The sequence below is a fragment of the Micrasema longulum genome, unplaced genomic scaffold, assembly GCF_059751315.1.
Source record: "Micrasema longulum isolate JH-2025_06_02 unplaced genomic scaffold, ASM5975131v1 h1tg000462l, whole genome shotgun sequence".
Lineage (NCBI taxonomy): Eukaryota > Metazoa > Arthropoda > Insecta > Trichoptera > Brachycentridae > Micrasema > Micrasema longulum.
Genome location: NW_028277660.1, coordinates 434,563 through 449,413, shown reverse-complemented (window position 1 = coordinate 449,413; position 14,851 = coordinate 434,563). Strand labels below are relative to the sequence as shown.

Sequence of the window (14,851 nt, the reverse complement as noted above, 5' to 3'; positions counted from 1 at the left end):
GACGTCATTTAAAGTAGTGCGTTTTTATCAAAATATTTTTTATTATTTTTTCTGTACATTTTCAAGAAACTTTGCCGTACAATTTAATGCTCTAATTTATACCCCGCGTAAGAAAACATTTTTTGTATCCAATTTCCCGTAGGGCTGAAGTTCCTCATTATTGTGTTTGGTCCAAATTAGATATGTGCGTATACATTACTTTGGCAAACAAATGTTTATCGCAGGAGGCAAAACTAGCAGTTCACAACGGAGTTCTAGTGCCAACTCGAATGGAGCGAAGTATGGAATTGGAAAAATAATGATGAAAGTAGGTTGAATGCTGTCGAAATGCGATCCCTCAGGCGAATGTGCGGTAAAACGATATATGATAGGTGCACAAATGTCGAGATCCGTGAAGTGTGTAAGGCTGAGACATGCATTATTGACAGAATCAAGAAAGGGGTGCTGCGTTGGTTTGGACATGTAGAGCGAATGGACGGCGAAAGAACGACTAAAAGGATCTACGATGCAAATGTTGATGGATGCAGAAAACGAGGAAGACCGAGAAAGACATGGCACGATCAAGTCCATCAAATACTTATATATTAATAGAATAATCGGCGTGCGTGCATAAGAAGATGTATGAATGTAGAGGAAGCGAGGTCTGTATGCCAAGATAGAGTGTTATGGCGTTCTATCCTCTCTGCCTACCCCTACGGGGAAACGGCGTGATGGTTTGTTGTTGCGTATACATTATTATTTTTGTGTATCGGTTTATATAAATTGTGAGGACAGAGAATTTTGATAAATAGGTGTTCAAACATAAAGGCAACTGCATGTCAGACCTTTTGCTAGAATAGACAAAATCGACGTTCCGCGCTACCGTTTTCCGCACCTCAAAACTGAACCGATTTTAACAAATTACAACAGGGATGGAGAATACCTTAAATAAGGGATTTTTTTATTTTTTTATTTTATTTATTTAATGCACAAAATACACAATTTTACATAGCCACAATAATATGTTTTTTTTATGTCCCGACTTGTTAGAAAATTCCGTGTTAAGTCGGGACTCTTCGATATATAAATCAAAAATCAAAAAAAGTTATTTACATATTAAAACAATATACAGGTAATCAAAAAAATATGCAAAATAATCAAAACAATATACAAAATATACAAAATAATAATAGAAAAATAAAAATAATAAAAAAAAATTATTTTTATTTTTCTAAGGAATATGGAGGTCTAGGCATTTACAGGGCTTATGACCTGTCATTGGCCACTTTGCACACTGTGTAACATTCACCATTTTTCCTATGTTTGAACATCCATATTTCTTCAATTTATCCATCTGTTGATTTAGTGAAGTTAAAGAGCTGAAACCTTTATTGTTGTGAAGAGATTCATCTGACTGAATTATTTCACATACTAGGCAACGCCTGAAAACAATTTTCCAATTTTTAAACTTCTTCTTGGACCAGTTGGTTTCATTACAATATTTGAGTTTGTCCAAATGTTCGCAGACAAAAGACTGGATTTCACCCCCTCGGGAGTCATTAAGATTAACAAATTACAACAGGGATGGAGAGTACCTTAAATATAAAGGTTTCAGCTCTTTAACTTCACTAAAATCTACCCACTAATGTTAGAGACGCCCCTTCTTTATTTACATTTAAGCCAAGATTGAAATGTCACTATCTAAATATTTAAATTGTTCCTTTATCCTTCTTCTTTTCTTCCCATCCCCTCTCCTCTCTTCATAGTATAGTGTTATTTTTTTTATAAAATTGTCAAATTCAATATGTCCATTTATTTATAATTTTCTCAAACTGAACGGTTTGGGTAGGTAGGAAGAAATTGCCTTAAGGCAATATGCCCGCCCTTATATGTATATTTATTGTATATGTATATAAAGTGTCAAATAAATAAATAAATAAATAAAATCAACAGATGGAAGAATTGAAGAAATATGGATGTTCAAACATAGGCAAAATGGTGAATGTTACACAGTGTGTAAAGTTGCCACTTAAACCAGCCAATGACAGGTCATAAGCCCTCATCTCTGTTGTCTCCCTTACTATTTTGCAAATGCAATATATTGTTGATTGATTGTTGATTGATTTGGTGTTTATTTTGTAGAACTCCATATTTAAACTTATAATTAGAAATCAAACACTGATTTGAGTCAATGTCAAGCTTAATTTTTTAAGCACGTCGATAGTTATTTGAGATTGAGCTACTGGTGGACTTCAAATAGTCCTCCACTGTGTGATACTACATCGGCCATAACAAGAGCATCCAAAACAATATACTATCGCTATCTCATGGACGGAGTAAGACTTGAAAGGGTTTCAACGTCCAGAGATCTCGGGGTGTTGTTTGATGCTCAGTTATCTTTTAATCTTCATATAGTTAATCTATGTAATGACTCCCTTAAAATGCTTGGTTTTGTTCTTAGAAATGCCAAGATCTTTTCTAACACTCAGATTTTGAGGACATTGTATAATTCCTTGGTAAGAAGTCGTTTGGAGTTTAGTTCCATTATTTGGTCGCCACATGAGACTCGATACTCTTTGATGGTGGAGAGAGTGCAGAAAAAATTTCTGCGCTATCTGTACCTTAAAGAGTGTGGATATTATCCTTGGCTCTTCCCAACTGACTTTTTACTGGGAATGCTAGGCTATCAGTCATTATGGAGGAGGAGGGACGTTCATTTGGGTGTTCACTTTTTCCAGGTGATCGGTGGTCGCATACATAACTCAGAAATTCTGATGGATGTAGGTCTGTTCGTACCTGATAACTATCTTCGACAAAGACAGCATCGATTGTTTTACCTACCGCGATGCAGAACCAACCTGCCAATGGTTATGCCGGTTGGTAGGGCAATCTTGCTACTTAATCGCATCGCATATTTCACGACAGTGGGCCTTCCCTTAGGAAAGCACTTTCTAACATTTAATTTTTCTTTTTACATTTTGTTATATTATTTTAATAACATAATTATCTACTGTAATTTGTGATCTATTATTGTATTTAGAATGAATTGGGTCTTTTTCTGTAATGTTCTAAATATCTGAATAAATAAATGAAATGATATGAAATAACATGTACATGAAATTTTGTAAAATAAAGTTTTTAACTAGGGTCTAGTTCGCGTATTTATTGGACAGCCTTCGTAATACATCCGCCCGGAAACAGACCATTATCTATTTAACTTAAAAATATACGTATCTACTTAATAACCATGGAATTAGATCACGTCAATATGCAACATAAATCAAATTAACGAATGCAACCGACGCCGACGTTGCCTGTACGAGCATTTGCATGAGTGCATCAGAATGCAGGCGGTGTGTCGTGTGGTGTTATATTACAATAGAATCATAATTATATTACTAACAAACAGTCAATTAGTTGTCTCAGCCAGTAAATACCAAATTATTAATATTGCTGACGCTCATAGGCACTGTCCAACCTTGAATATGAGATTATAATATTGTACAAACTCACACTTAACTATAGTTGCTTATAAGCGAATATTTTTATAGAATACTTCAGACGATCCGATAATCTCTGACGTAAATATTATGTAATTTAAACGTTAAATTAATCTACAGAATAGACAATTCTGTGTTGATATTTTGATTCAAACTATCATAGTTATTTTCTGAACGGTAAAAATTATTGCTTCTGTAAAATAAACTATATGAAAATCATAGAAAAAAAAATCTCTTTGTATTGCTTTTTAAAATTTTAAAGATTACTTGCTATACCTATTATTCTTTCTTTTTTCTCTGCTGCATTGACATGTTTTTATACTTTTAAACTACCTTTGATTACTTATATTGTATATGTCAGGTGCGAACCGTGTATAGAAGCGATTACACGCAGCTTACCATTATATTTGACTAACCATCATGTTTTATTGTAACTTTATTTACAGAAAAACAAATAAATAATTTACACTTATTTTAAATCATTTCCACCGTTTGTATTTTTATCCTAATATAAATATAAATTTTAATAAAGCACGCCTAGCGCCTGCGGTGAGCCAAGAAACTAGCCGATTATTCCAGCTTATTTTTTCATAAATATAAGTATACTACATTTTGAATGTATTAACCCCAGTGCGGGTTTTTTCTCCTAGATTAAACTTGCAGATTACACAAATTATTTGAAGATTCTGGATTTGGAAAACAGTCATTCAAACATTGTTTCTTAAGGACTCTTTTTCTTTGAGTTGATACTTTTGACATAAGACCATAATTACTTTTATGCGTCATATTGCAGGGCATAAAGCGCTCCACGCGGCCGTTTTAAGCACTATTAATTACTAGAACAATGCGGCCAGTTAACATTTCAATTTAATACCTAATATCGACTGAATTCATAGTGCTATTTTTTACTTATTTTTTAATGAATTATATATTAAAGTAATGGATAATATATCTATATAATATAATATATCACGAAGTTACGAGTTGATTTCATGGTTGAGAGTTATTGTATCACACAGAACCACAGAAAAATATCAATTTAAAGTAAATATTACTTACATTATATTATGTACCTCCTATGTAGGTACAAAAATATATATTTTTTTATGGCTTACCTGTAAATAAAATCACCATTCGCCACTGGTATATGTATATAAAATCAATATATTGCTGCTCTTACTATAATGTGTCATTATATTTGAAGTAGTTTTTTGAATTGACTTAAATTTGCTGTCTTATATATCATTTAAAGATTCTTCTCATCGTTTCTCATAAAATATGTGTGTGTATATTTATGTTTTTCCTTTTTAAAATTTTTTTTTTTTTTTACATCTGAGCATGTTTTTCATTCATTATTTTAATTCTTACCTTTTAACTACTTTAACAACAAAAATTCTTCATTTTTAATATTATTTCCATTTGTAAATACTAACTACAAACTTTTTAATAACCTTTTTTACTTTTTAATTTAATTTAAATTTTTAAACAACTTCCATTGATGTTTTTTTCCTTCTCTTTTTTGTACTTTCATTGATAACCTTACATAAAATTATTATATAATATGGAAACTTCACTGGTCCACTGGTCAAGTCTAACTGTGTAAAATATAAAACTATGTAACCGTACTGTATGTTTCCTGAATAAAAGAAAAAAAATTGAATTAAGAATAGTCTAGAAAGAGCGTAGAATCATTATTTTTTATTTATTTATTATGGCTTTTACCATTCTTGGTAATATTAGCCAGAAACAAACTGTGATTAAAAATGTTAAATGGGAGTAAATCAATATTACAGACAAGACAAAAAAAAAACATAAAACCTTAAACATTTTTAAAATAGGTACAAAATAGGTGAATTACAACAATTGGAAATTAAACATACTCGCAATAATAATATGCATTATTAAGAAATGCCCAGACCTCCATATTCCCTTATTTAAGGTATTCTCCATCCCTGTTGTAATTTGTTAAAATCGGTTCAGTTTTGAGGTGCGGAAAACGGTAGCGCGGAACGTCGATTTTGTCTATTCTAGCAAAAGGTCTGACATGCAGTTGCCTTTATGTTTGAACACCTATTTATCAAAATTCTCTGTCCTCACAATTTATATAAACCGATACACAAAAATAATAATGTGTACGCAACAACAAACCATCACGCCGTTTCCCCGTAGGGGTAGGCAGAGAGGATAGAACGCCATAACACTCTATCTTGGCATACAGACCTCGCTTCCTCTACATTCATACATCTTCTTATGCACGCACGCCGATTATTCTATTAATATATAAGTATTTGATGGACTTGATCGTGCCATGTCTTTCTCGGTCTTCCTCGTTTTCTGCATCCATCAACATTTGCATCGTAGATCCTTTTAGTCGTTCTTTCGCTGTCCATTCGCTCTACATGTCCAAACCAACGCAGCACCCCTTTCTTAATTCTGTCAAAACACCCAAAACCTTGATAATACATATTTTACAACAAAAATATATAATGAAAACATATTTGACATGGGTTTACTATTCTAGAGATAAAGATAATTTATGAGAACTTATTTCTATTTACATAATACGAGCTGAATAATTATTTGATGATTATATTTTACAATATTTTATAACATTATGTAGCAATCAATTTATATTCTTCTTCCAAGTCGGTCCCTCAATGCGGAGAATCGCGATCACCATGAACACTTCTGATTAGTCTGTTCCACTCCAGTCTGTCCTCAGCCCGACGAACTGACTCATCAAAGTTTAGCCCCGTAGCCACCTTTATTTGGTCAGTCCATCTATATGGCATTCTACCCCGGCTTCTCCTGCCTTCAACTCGGCCAGACATTATTGCCTTTTCTAGATTGTCCGGCCCACGTCTAGCAATATGCCCGAAGAAAGACAGTATCCTTCTCAAACACACCACTGATAGAGGAGTTGTAATATGGAGCTCTTCCAGTATCGATGCATTCGTCCTTCTGGCTGTCCGAGGCACTCGCAGCAGCCGTCTCCAACACCACATCTCGGATGCATCGATCCTCTTCCTCTCGTAGGCACGCATTGTCCACGTTTCAGCCCCATATAGGAAAACGGAGAATACCAGGGCTTCCATCGACCGCTTTATTGTGTTTATTGATATACCTCGATCTCGCCAAATCTTCTCCAAACGGTTCATCGCTTCTTTGGCCATTTGAATCCTGCGACCAATCTCAGGTCTGCACCTGCCGTTGTTGGGGATGAAGCTAGGGTTTCCTAGGACAGCGGTGCCCGTATTTTAACGGCCGTAGTGAACGGTGATGCGGTGGATAACTGTCGTAACGGTGACTAGAGAGTGGTTTCCTAAGAAAACGGTGTTATCAACACCATTTAACACCGTTTCCCTAGAAAACCACTCTCTAGTCGACGTTACGACGGCTATCCACCGCATCACCGTTCACTACGGCCGTTAAGATACGGGCACCGCTGTCCTAGGAAACCCTAGCTTAAGCGAGCCGAGGTACACAAAGTCATATATCAGGTCTTGCATCTTAATTAATTAATATGTACATTTTAGAAGGTGTTAAAGACAAAGAAATTATCAAAATCATTAAGATCTATATGTAGATACATTTTAATACATCGGACTGTCCAAAGATCCCCACTTTGCTCCACTTTCACCGCGCGCATGCGTGAAGGCGCCGCGTAATGTTGCCAAATCGCGAAAAATAAATTCATAACACAAAAAATTGAAAATATATTTTTTTTAAAAAGCAATTTGTAACTTTTTCTCTAAAATTTTACTGTACACGCGGAAACATTGATTAATTGTTATTGAACTAATGAATTTGAAATTAAAAAATAAAACAAATTTTATTTTACATAAAACGGATAGGTACTGTCATGTTAAATAATATTTTACTTTTTAAAGATAATGTCGGACAAATGTCCACCACGGCGTTGTTTAATCCGAGAGGTCCGATTTTCATTAGTTCTCTCATTAGATGAGCAAAGTAGCGTAAAAATCCGTTTAACTTTTAAAAGTAAGTAGGTACCTAGGTAAATGTTTGTGATTGAATCCTAAAACTTGAAATAATCTATTTTCAAATATAGAATTCTTTTTGCAAATGTCAAACTCTACTCTTCTTACCAACAGGGGCGCATTTTATGTAGGAATACAATTTTTTTTAAATGTATGAAATGCCAGTTACTTTCACCAAAAATCCAGTAAAAAGAAATAAAATTAAAAAGAATTTAAGGAAATAATCTGATTGGGAACCATAAAAAACGAATTTTGTTTTAAAAATAAACTATTTCATACAAAAAAAACCCTTTTCCAGTTTTTAGTATATGGATTCTCGTCAAATGCAGCCCTGGTGAACGATCAATAATTTTTCCTTCAGTAACGATTTATTTAAATTTTTAATCGTTTTGAGGATGGCGCTTTTTTTTAAAAGTCTATTAAAAATATGAGAGAGAAATAAGTAAATTTTTAAGTCAAATTGTATTCCGATACAACTGTCAGATTATGAGAAACGAGCGGCTAAATGCAAAAACAATCTCGTTAGGTTCTGTCCTATAGTTAGAAAGTTACCACTGTAAAAAATAAATTTAGTTATTATATTTTTTCTATCTGTTTTACTATCTTTCTGAGAGAACGTATCGAGAGCCGGCTTTGTATTCGCTACGTACTACTTCAGTAGATAAATGCAGACGATCGTTAAGCATATCGTTTTGGCAATGGTTAAAAGTCATATAAAAATCATGTTCAAGCGAGCATTTGCTTGAATTGGGATTTATCAGAGTTTATAATCGCTTTGAAGTTGGCACTTTCTATCACATAAGTCTTTTTAAAATATAAATGAGAACTATTTTAAATGTTAATGACGTAAGGAACGCGGACTAATTGCTTGCGGTCATTCCATTGGCTTGTTTCGGTCATATGATGTCGATATGACAAGTAAGTAGAACATACCGAGGTAAGATACAGATAGTACAGAAGTTAAGTATACCGTCTCGATATATACAGATGAAGATAACGTTCATAATCATGGCACTGTGCCTGTAATAAAAAGTGCTCACTTCAAAGCGATTATAAACTCTAATATCCCAATTCAAGCAAAAAACGCTCGCTTGAACATGAATTTTGTATGACTTTTGGAAATCACCTAGACGGTAAGCTTAACGATCGTAAGTATGTATCTACCGATCGACTACAAAGCCGGCTCCTTGAACGTCTCGATACGTACACTCGGAAAGATAGTAAAACAGATGGAAAAAATATAATAACTAAATTATTTTTTTAAAGTGGTAACTTTCTAACGCCTAGATACTCTTATTTGTTAATAGTACAGAACCTAGCGACATTATTTTCACATCTAGGCGTTCGTTATGTCAGATTTTAATTCGACTTCAAAAATTACTTATTTCTCTCTCAGATTTACAATAGGCTTTTAAGAAAAAAAGTGCCAACCTCAAAACGATTAAAAATTTTAATATTTTTTTTAAATTTTACTACAGGCGACCGACGCGACGGAGTCTAGTCAATAAATCTTTGATCGTATTTATGTATACTTAAAAGTTAGCCCGTGTTATGTTTTATATTTTTAGTTTATAAAACCCTTTTCAGTTTTCAACATTTTGGATAACTTCACTTTAAAGTTTAGTTTACCGGTGTAAAAAAAAAAAAATAATAATAATTATGTTTTATTTTAATCCTACTATGCCTTATATTATAAACATAAAATAATGTATATATTATTATGTCTTAATAGTGTATTATGTTAACTATGTAAATTTTTTTTAAAATTTTTATATTTGATAAAATGCTAATTATGTTTAATGTGTAACTTTTTCTTATTATATAGTATGTATAATGTAAAAGCCCCATGGGCGTCAACTGAAAGAAAATAAAATAAAATAAATAAATAAATCATAATTAAAGGAAAAATTGCTCGGTGGAACAAAATTTTTGTCACTTTTAATGCGTAAATAACTGATCGAGGGTTTCTAGACCCGTCGGTATAAACCGATGTACTGTGACGTACGCTTCCCCTTGTTTCATATCGATGTACCTACCCAAAACTTGAAGGTGGGGGGTCGGTAGTATATCTTTAAAATCGCTAGAGGGAATTTATCTTCAACTATACCGTCGAGGTGACGTCGAAGGTATGACGTCTTTACCTTCCCACCATAATCGAGGCACAGGTCTAAATGGAACAAGCCCGTTAGAATCGGGAGTGCATCCGCAATAATATTTTTGGCAAATTATACAATTCCTGGAGTAATTCAAGTAGTTAACACTTTGGGTTCTGACGTCATTCAACATTACGTCATCCGTGCCCCAGATCTACAAATAAAATGCAATAATAGAGGCGTACATAAAATGGCTTCCTTTTAGTATTTTCCACCAACATTAATTGGAATCGTAATGAGGAAGTTTACGACAAATATGTGTGGGAGTGTGAACAAATTAAATCATCGTCATCATTTGCCTATCTGCATTCAGCGGTGCATAGGCCACTGTCATTTTTACAATTAATATTTTTATAAATAAATACACACGTTACTACAATATTAATCTAATCTTCTATCTTCAATGTATGTATATAAAAGGCAATATTCGTATGTGTGTCCTCGATGGACTGAATAACTACTAGACCAATTTAAGTGCGGTTTTCAGCGAAATGTAGATCTTTGTCACGAGCATATTTAAAGCTATTAAAATCTTCAATTTTTTAGTAGAAAAAAAGTTAGGAGCGTAAATGTTTTTTTTGGATTGCATTCGACGAGAATGCATATAGTATAAAAATTTCAAGATGTTATTTTTTAGTGCCAAAACATTTTGTTTTTGAATATTTACAAAGAATACTCGTTTTTTATGGATCTCAATCAGATTATTTCCTCAAACTCCTTATAATTTCTACCCATTTATATATTTTTACTGGATTTTTGGTAATAATAAAATAATCATCATCATTCCCTCTCCGCATCTAATGGTGCATAGGGCACTACATTTGTACACCAATCGCAGCGTATCCTGATCATGTTTTGTTAAATGAAGGTAAGACGATCAGTCTTACGCTTCAGATACCAGTCTATATATATATATAGGGGACTATAAAATATACTAGTGTGAAAACACCCTTTTAAATAAATATTTCAAATCAACCATGTCGCGAATCGAACCCGAGACCTTTTAAATGGTAGGCAAACGCGCTGACCATTACACCACGGGGCCGACTAAAATAATATTAACTGACGTTCAATAAATTTTTGTAGATCGCATTCCTAAATAGATTGCACCCCTGTTGGTGAAAAGAGCAGAGTTTGACATTTGCAAAAATAATTATGTATTTGAAAATTAATTTTATTATTTCTTTCTTTCTTTTTTACATATCTATTACAGCAATTTACAAGTAATTATTTATACAACAAATTAATTAAGTAGTAAAAGTAAGCATATATATTTTTAATTTTTGCTGTTGGTTCATCTAAACTACCTAACTAGGTATAGCTTCCCCGTTCTAAGGCAGTAAATTATGTATTTTATAATAATATTAAAAAGTAATTACAGGTTTATCATAATGTGTGCTTTTTCAGTCTTAAAAGTAAACAATGAATGTCCAGAGAAAACATAAATAATACCAAAATCTCTATATCCTAAGTCCTAAGTCATTACTAGTAAAACAAGAAACCAGCTTACGTCCTTCTCATCGTCCTTCTCAATTTGCCTTCACAAACATCATAATTCTAAAAATATATAATTGCCTTATATTTAAGATCTCCAATTCCTCAAATGGAGTGCCCTTTGCACCATTAGGTGCGGAAGGGAATGATGATATCACGATCTTTTAGAAACCTGTTTAAAAGTAATGAAAATTAACGCCCACACCACAAATTACTTTCCATCAAAATAAAATTAAGTTCCAAGTCCATGCCGCGTCCATATTGCACACTAACGCAATGTATGCATTATTACGGACTTTTAAAAATACACAAACTTGCTTAAACGAACGTCTACAATGTTGGCATAGTACGAACTTCGGACCTCGGTCATCGTTTTTTAAAATTATTTTGTATATATTTTTTTAAATTTTATTTATTTTTGTTTTTTTACAATATACATAAGAGGTAAAACAGAGTATTAAAAAAAATACAGGATAATTACATAGCAATGAAATACGTGTTAACAGTAAAAATAGTAAACAAAAATCCCACAAAGGCGTGGCCTGTTCGTGGGTACACAAGAAATGTTTATGAATTTTTGCTCCTATAATAAATAGACTAACTAACTAACTAACTAACTAACTAACCATCACGCCATTTCCCCGGAGGGGTAGGCAGAGAGGATAGAACGCCACACCACTCTGTCCTGGCACACTTCCTTTGCTTCCTTCACATTCATACATCTTCTCATGCACGCACGTCGATTATTCCGACTTTTCACATGACCACTTTCAAGAATTTGTTGTACTTGATCATGCCATGTCTTTCTCGGCCTTCCTCGACTTCTACAACCAGACACATTCGCATCATAAATCTTTTTAGCCGTTCTTTCATCATTCATTCGCTCCACATGACCGAACCATCGCAAAAGACCTTTCTTAATTTTGTCGATAATGCTTAACTCAGCCTTGCATTCTGCTCTAATTTCGACATTAGGGCACCTATCATACATTGTTTTTCCGCACATTCGCCTGAGGGATCGCATTTCAACAGCATTCAGTCTACTTTCGTCCCTTTTTTTCCAACTCCATGCTTCGCTTCCATACATTAGGGTTGGTGCCAGAACTCCATTATGAACTGCTAATTTAGCCTCTTGCGATAGACACTTATTTGCTACGACAGACTTTAAGGCACCATTAACTCTGTTACCGGCACTAACCCTCCTTTCAATATCCTTGTCCATATTTCCATCTCTAGTAAACATACTACCCAGATATACAAATTCTTCGACCTGTTTCAAACTATCTCCATTTACTACAATCTTACATTCAGTCATAGTTACATTTCTTTCAAAGACCATGACGTTCGACTTTTGCACATTCATTAGCAAATCACTCTCCTTGCACACTTCGTGAACCTTTGTAACCAAGGATTGCAGTTCCTCTTCGCTGTCAGCTAGGAGGACTGCAAATAGACAGGTATACTATTTTTGTGTTATATAAGAAAGAGAAAAGAAAATATTCTGTAAAAGATTATAAGGTACTTTTTTATTTTATAGTAATTAAAAAGTAAATAAAAACTATTTAAAAAACATAAAAATATTCCTTATCATTAAAGGGCAACCTAATATATCATAGAAAAAAAGAGTTTAGTTAATATATTTAGTTTGAATCCAGGATAGTGCGTGTTTTTTAAAAGGACAATTTTTAATGTTTGGGATCAATGAAATATTATCAGTAAAAAAAGAATTAAATTTTTTTGGGCCTATAAAATATGCATGTCTCTGTGCGAGCCTCGTTTTACAATGTGGTATTTCTAACACACGATTCCTTCTTTGACTTGATCTATTTGAATTACTCGTAAATACATTTTGGTTCTTAAATATATATTTTAAACATTGAAAACAATATATTTGTCTTATATCTATTAGTTTAGCTTCTTGAAACAATTGGAAAGAAGGAAAAGTGCGATTTTTGTGAAGCATTATTTTTAAGATAAATTTTTGAACAGTTTCTAATTGTTTAATATGGTTGTTATAAGCTCCCCCATCCAATTATTCATAGGAAAGCGATGACTTATTAACAGGATATGCGGGGAAGAGAAAAAGACAACGGACCGTGGAAAAGATGATGCCCAACTAACAGTTTTCCGCTCCCCAAAACTGAACAGATTTTTGTTTTTAAAGATAGAGTAACAGTAATAATTTTTCTGTACCAGCACGTTTTGCATTTTTCAAATATTCGTACGTCCGAAGACGACAGATAAAACAAGGCGCTTTTAAGGACTCTTCAAGAGTACCTTCGTTTATAGTCCTTAAAATTTAGCTTGATTAAAATGACAGGTGTCAAACTCATGTCAATAGTGGTGGGAAATTACTGATCACTGATCATGTACCGATCAAATCGATTTTATCAGTTTTTTCATGCAAAACTGAAAGTCTGTTTCCGAAATTTGATATAAAAACGCATAAACAAGCCTATTATTGTGTGTTGAATTCAATAATTCACCAAAAAATAAGACATTTATACTTTTTATTCTTCAAAATTATCAAACGAATTATTTTTTTATTCGATCAGATTACATTGATCAATTTGTCCATCTTTAGAGATTTTGTTAGAAAACGTTAGCGTTTTTGCAAAATGATGTAACCTTGTAAGAACGTCGTTAATAATTAGGTTTATTTTAGTTTCAAGCTGATTTTATATATTTATGTCGATTTATATGTCAAACATTGTATAAAAAAAAATAACATACAAAATACGAATGATTTTTTGTGTGTAAATATAAATCACTTCTTAGACGTTACTACAAAGTTATGTCGTCAGTTTTTCTGACAACTGTCATTCTAATCATATTTTAAGGACTATAGTTACATAGGAAAATATCACATACTACGAATACCGATAAAAATACTTGTATATAATGGATTTAGAATAATTAATTGCTCTTTCAAAACCAATATGGATATTGGGGATAAATGTGTTCATGCATAAATGTAAAAAATAAATTTTATATATATACATACATATTTATTTTTAAAGGAATAACCCGCTAAGTCTCTATTTTGAGGCTTGTCAGCAAGTTGGATAAAAAGGATATGGAAGGAGGTAATGGAAAATACACCACAACACCCAGACCAAATGAGAAAAAAATCTTTCTTGCAACTGGCGGGAATCGAACCCGCGGCACCAGTTTCACAGTTGGCCGTCTAACCAACTGCGCCGCGGCGCAAAATACATTGCTAGAAAAACGCGACGTGATGGCTATGGTTGTTGTGACGTCAAGATTCGTGATAATGTTCTAAACAAATTTAAATGGCCAGGAACAAATAAACATGAATCGTGGCGTATTAGGGGCGTGGCCAATGGAATGACCGTTTTTGCGGGAATTCAAAATTACTTATATTTTTCATGCTACTAATAAATTAGCAAAATTCTTTTTTTACTGGAAAGTATTTCATAGACCTTTATTACTTTAATAATGTAAAAAAAGTGACATTTCGAAGAGTAATGCTATTCTGAATCGACTCCATGTACTCGGCAATAACTATTCCGACGTTGCTGATATTTTTAACATAAAGTATAGTTTATATAAATCAACTCTATTTAATCATTTCAAAGATGGTGAACGGTAACTTACATTTATTAGGCTACAGTTATCTACTTTGAATACATATTTATAATTTTATTTTGATTTCTATTTACTTTTCTTGCTACTTTTTGTATATTTTTGTTAATATTTCTCT

At 33.0% G+C, this 14,851-nt stretch overlaps 1 protein-coding gene across 1 annotated transcript in view; it reads right to left on the bottom strand.

The window, feature by feature from the left end:
* Positions 1-14,851, bottom strand: part of Pdk (pyruvate dehydrogenase kinase) — a 39,195-nt gene that overhangs the window by 23,391 nt on the left and 953 nt on the right. The window lies entirely within an intron of this gene.